Source organism: Haliotis rufescens, unplaced genomic scaffold (genome assembly GCF_023055435.1).
Source record: "Haliotis rufescens isolate VD_foot unplaced genomic scaffold, xgHalRufe1.0.p SCAF_8, whole genome shotgun sequence".
NCBI lineage: Eukaryota > Metazoa > Mollusca > Gastropoda > Lepetellida > Haliotidae > Haliotis > Haliotis rufescens.
Window position 1 is genome coordinate 16,790,911 of NW_025964372.1, and position 6,000 is coordinate 16,796,910.

General features: G+C 43.3%; 1 long non-coding RNA gene across 1 annotated transcript; it reads right to left on the minus strand.

Moving 5' to 3' along the window:
- Window positions 1–2,316: 2,316 nt before the first annotated feature.
- LOC125376884 lies at window positions 2,317–4,439 on the minus strand. Its single transcript, XR_007219366.1, has 2 exons — window positions 4,377–4,439; window positions 2,317–3,095 (listed from the first exon to the last, which is right to left on the minus strand). It is a non-coding gene; the product is annotated as an uncharacterized LOC125376884 (long non-coding RNA).
- Between the last annotated feature and the right edge of the window lie 1,561 nt (window positions 4,440–6,000).

Consider the following 6,000-nt stretch of genomic DNA (forward strand, 5'->3'; position numbering starts at 1 on the left):
TTCTTTTGAGTAGTATATCTAGTCGGATACATGAACATGTCGTTTGGATGCGGCAAGTTGGCAATCCTGGTTCAAAACAGTTTAACCTGTGGGTTCTCATGCCGTGATAACGTCAATACATTCATTTTGGCGTATTTTCGTGATGATCTCGAATTCGGGTGCTACTTGTTTTTCGTTTCATTTCTATTTGTTTCCAAGTGCAGTGAATGTTCAGAACATCCATGTGAATAAATCATAAAACATCCGTGTTAGCTTGTACTTCATAGCATGCCATAAAGTCACTGGGAAGCCATCTTGACCACCCGATACCTGTTCTGGGGGCAACTCATGCTATGCATGCGGTATCGGTCTATTCTTCCAGAGGTGAAGGTGAGGTGAAATTGGGTTTAACGTCGCGTCCAAGATTATTGCACTTATATAGCGACGTGCATGCACGTGTGTGTGTGGCTGCTTGTACTAGTCCGGACTGATGCCGATTTGTAGTGCTAGCCCACTGAGATACCATGCCGCAGTTTAACATGAATACCCCTCTCAGACACAGTATACTGACTCCGAGCCGACCAGTCCTTGTTTTAGCCCCTTAATGCCGAGCGCCAGACAGGGTAACAACAAGTACCATCTTTTAACGTCTTTTGTTATGACGCGGCCGGGGATCGAACCCCGGACCTTCCGCTCTCCGGGCGGACGCTCTACCACTAGACCACGGAGGCGGTCTATTCCCGAGATTCCCAATGTTTGTTTGTTTGTTGATTAACGTCACTCATCAATATTCCAGCTATATGACGACGTCCTGCAAATAATCGAGTCCGGACCAGATAATCCAGTGACTGATATTGTGAGCACCCATCCACGACGTCAGTGTACGATGACACACACTCAACCCCATTACCGAGCCTGACCAGTCGATCCATTTAGTCACTATTTTCGACCAAACAATTACAACACGAAATGGGATCCCCCAAACGGAAATACATGAGTAAAACCATGGTTATAGAGACTTATTTGTCCGTTTAAATTTAATGAGGGAGGAAAGCTAATGGTAGAAGACAGTAAGTCTTTGGTGAAATCCACGACTACTTTCTGGTTCTCAGGAAGATGTGGGGCGGTCGGGTAGCCTAGTGGTTAAAGCGTTTGCTCATCACGCCGAAGACCCGGGTTCGATTCCCGACATTGGCACAATGTGTGAAGCCCATTTCTGGTGTCCACCGCCGTGATATTGCTGGAATATTGCTAAAAGCGGCGTAAAACAATACTCACTCACTCACCCACTCACTCAGTAAGATGTCGACCGCAGACCTTTAGATATTTGGTGAAAATAGCAGCCAGGGTACACAATTTTGTGTGTGTGTGTCTGTCTCTGTCTGTCAGTCTGTTTTTACACTGGTCCGGACTAAGGCCACTTTTACAGTGTATTTTTAACAAAAAATACCCCACATAATACGGATTCCGAGCCGACCAGTCCTCGTTTCATCCCCTATTATGCCAAATGCCAGACAGGGTAACACGTACCATTTTTTAATGGCTTTCAGTATGACCGGCAGGAAAAGAAATCACCGACCTTCGGCTCTCCGACACACTCTCTATCCACTAGACCACGGAGCGGTATCCGCTTTGGTGCCACCCACAAGCACGGGTATGGTGCTGACAAACCTGGAAACATAGTCAGGGCAATTCTGTGATCCTAACCCACAATGTGTTTCTGGCACTCCTAAGGGACGCAACTCTGCACGGCGAAATGGGCCCTCTCCGACAACCTGCCCACCAACAGAAGTATATAGATGGGTGTGTTGAAATGACGCATCATGCTTTTATGGACTTAAATTTGTTTATATCTCATCCACATAAACATCACATCATCCTTACATCACAGACCCGTGAAGATCCGGGGTAGAATAGATCTTCAGCAACCCATTCTTGCTGTAAAAGGCGACAATGCTTGTCGTAAGAGGCGACTATGCTTGTCGTAAGAGCGACTAACGGGATCGGGTGGTCATGACTTAGTTGATGCATGTCTTCGTATCCCAAATTGCATGGATCGATGCTCATGATGTCAGTGACTGAATTGTGTGGTCCAGACTCGATTATTTACAGACCGCCGTCATATAGTTGGAATATTGCTGTGTGCGGCGTTAAACAAGAAACAAACAAACAAAACACCTGTTGTTAATTGAAGAATGGTGTGACCTCTCCTGGCGCCTTCATGTGCCATTGCTGCGTGTGATGTCCTCACCACATTACAACGTGCTGCACGTGATGTCCTCACCACATTACCACAGTGTCACTGTAATTGTTTGCATTTTCACAACATGCACTATCTTTCTATGGCTATATACACGTTTATTATGAGCTTTCATAAGTTAATGAGCATAGGAATGATATTGTCAATGAAACTGTCTTCAAATAAAATGGACAAAATAAATTCACATTGTTGACACCCAAACTACTTCAAATAATGAATTGAAAGGTAAAATGCATATTTACAGCTCTGCACAATACCGCATTTGGATGATTGACAATGATGACAATTTTTTACGTTCATGCAATGCAGCATCTTTTTTTTTTCATTCATTTTTTTACGCAAAACAAACTCAACATGCTTAATGGAAATCCACACACATTCTGAGCACTTATAATAATCTATGTTCAAAATGATGGTATCTACAATTGCTGTTAGCACTGGGCCTCCCTGTTTAAAAACGTGATCTTTGATCTATGACTATCAATTTATGGGATTTCGCGACAATCATTGCGTTGCGATCACTTCGTGAAGCGGGCCTTGATCTTGTATCTTCTATCCATGTAGAGCAATGTAGGACTCTAATCACATCATCTTCACTTATAGGGGTAGCACTGTAACTGATGAAGGAGAGAAGATCCCTGGTGACACTTCTTCATCACCTAGAAACCCTTTTCCATGTACCAGAAGTGAGTTATGTACAGGTATTATGGTTGATGAAGTTGAGCTGGATTAGAATGTGGGGAACAATCACGAGGTTTTCAGTTTCTGGAGAGATTCCTTGTTGATGAACTGAACACCACGTTTGTAATATCCAATCTGTCCGTCAATATTTGCAGTGTCACTTTTTTCTCGGGGCCTGAAAAAAAGGAACACCCTCTTTAAATGTGCATATTCAATCAATGATTTATATGAAAACATAACATTCTCCCGGGGATGGAAATAAACCAAGAACATCTAGGCCGAATAGTGACAACATATAGCAATACCCCCAAAATGTGTGAAATTCTAACGGCCCTTCGGATACCTTTAACCTTAACAAAACAGACCAGCCCTGTCTTCACTGAAATTGTTTGAGTGCATTGTTGAGTTCAACACAGGAGGAGCATTAGAGCAAGTTAGTGTTGGAGGGATGAATGAGTGAGGTGGTGGATTTAAACAGATTCTTATGATCAGTATGAGGACTACTGTCGGCTTGATGTTGGAGGAAGGTGATGCAGGTTTTCAGATGACTTCGGAGCGCTGACAAAGAATCCTGATTGGAGGAATCTAAAGAATCCTGATTGGAGGAATCTAAAGAATCCTGATTGGAGGAATCTAAAGAATCAAGATTGGAGGAATCTAAAGAATCATGATTGGAGGAATCTAGGCTTGGAACTTACAATCAGCGGATCCTGACTAAGCTATGGCACCATGGAGGGCTTCTTGATGACTGAGCGAGTGCCTAGTATTGTTTGTTTGTTTGTCTGTTCTAAATGCAGCACTAAGCAATATTCTAGCTTTATGATGGCAGTCTGTCAATAATCGAGTCTGGACCAGACAATCCAGTGATTGACATCATGAGCATTGACCTACGCAATGACATGCATCATCCCATGGGATGCTGAAGACCTATTCTCTACCCGGAACTTCATGGGTCCAGTATTCAGTCCTAAGTCAGAAAGATATTCCCAACCTGCTCACATCACCTCATGAAAGAGGTACTGAAATTGGACCACACGCACAAACCAGCATGGTATGGTGAGGTGAGGTGAGGTGAGGTGAGGTGAGGTGAAATGGGGCCTTGCGTTTAAGATTATTGCACTTATAAAATGTTGTGTGTGTGTGCTTTTACTTGTCTGGATTTACGCCGAGTTTATAGTACTAACCCTCTGAGATACCATACCAGTTTAATATGGATACCTCACACAGACACAGTATACTGACTCTGAGCGAATCAGTTTATGTTTTATCCCCTTTATGACGAGCACCAGGCAGGGTAACAACAAGTACCATCTTTAATTTAAGGTTCTGTCTATGACACACTCTCAAACATCACACAAGTTAGGTGCTAAAGGTGCACGCCATGAGCACGAAATACAGTAGAAAACATTATACATCATTTTTGACCACACAAAAACTTTTATCAGGATTTTTGTACCGTTTCTGTGACTTTAGTTTGGGTAGTTTCTCTCCAGGCACTTGCTCCTGTGGAAGAAAAGAAAGATATGAGTGCAATTGGAAGAAGCTTGCTATGTTTTGAAATGTGACAATTGTTACACAGGTTGTACAGACTGTACACCCATTTCATCTACCTCTACATCTCTACCCTTAACATTTCCCATCTACCACTTCCATATCTACCTACACCCCATCTACCCCTAACAAATCTTCCTATATCATGTATATCCCATCTACCCCTAACAAATCTTCCTATATCATGTATATCCCATCTACCCCTAACAAATCTTCCTATATCATGTATATCCCATCTACCCCTAACAAATCTTCCTATATCATGTATATCCCATCTACCCCTAACAAATCTTCCTATATCATGTATATCCCATCTACCCCTAACAAATCTTCCTATATCATGTATATCCCATCTACCCCTAACAAATCTTCCTATATCATGTATATCCCATCTACCCCTAACAAATCTTCCTATATCATGTATATCCCATCTACCCCTAACAAATCTTCCTATATCATGTATATCCCATCTACCCCTAACAAATCTTCCTATATCATGTATATCCCATCTACCCCTAACAAATCTTCCTATATCATGTATATCCCATCTACCCCTAACAAATCTTCCTATATCATGTATATACCATCTACCCCTAACAAATCTTCCTATATCATGTATATCCCATCTACCCCTAACACAAAGCATTACCATGTCTAACCTACCACACCTTCCCCTTTTACATCTACCAACTGCATCAACGTCTGCAACATCTACCCTAACCCCACTAACGACATATACCCTGATCTCACCATTTCGACATTAACCCTGACAGTTGGAACTGAATCTATACTATCCACATCAACATCAGCCACAACTATACTTACTGCATCCACCCCTATTGTTTCAATATCTACCTAAGTACTCTACTGCATCTAACCTAAGCACACAGCCGACGCCAATTCCATCCTATCTACCACTGCCACATCCACCCCACTTATCTCTAACACAGCCACCCATCTACCCCATCAACCTCTGCAATAGCCACCCTTCTATCCCATCAACCTCTGCAATAGCCACCCCATTTACTTCCACCCAAACCACCCTTCTACACCATCTACCCCTGCCACATCCACCCTTCTAACCCATCAACCTCTGCAATAGCCACCCTTCTATCCCATCAACCTCTGCAATAGCCACCCCATTTACTTCCACCCAAACCACCCTTCTACACCATCTACCCCTGCCATATCCACCCTTCTACCCCATCAACCTCTGCAATAGCCACTCCATTTACTTCCACCCAAACCACCCTTCTACACCATCTACCCCTGCCACATCCACCCTTCTACCCCATCAACCTCTGCAATAGCCACTCCATTTACTTCCACCCAAACCACCCTTCTACCCCATCAACCTCTGCAATAGCCATCCTTCTATCCCATCAACCTCTGCAATAGCCACCCCATTTACTTCCACCCAAACCACCCTTCTACACCATCTACCCCTGCCACATCCACCCTTCTACCCCATCAACCTCTGCAATAGCCACTCCATTTACTTCCACCCAAACCACCCTTCTACACCATCT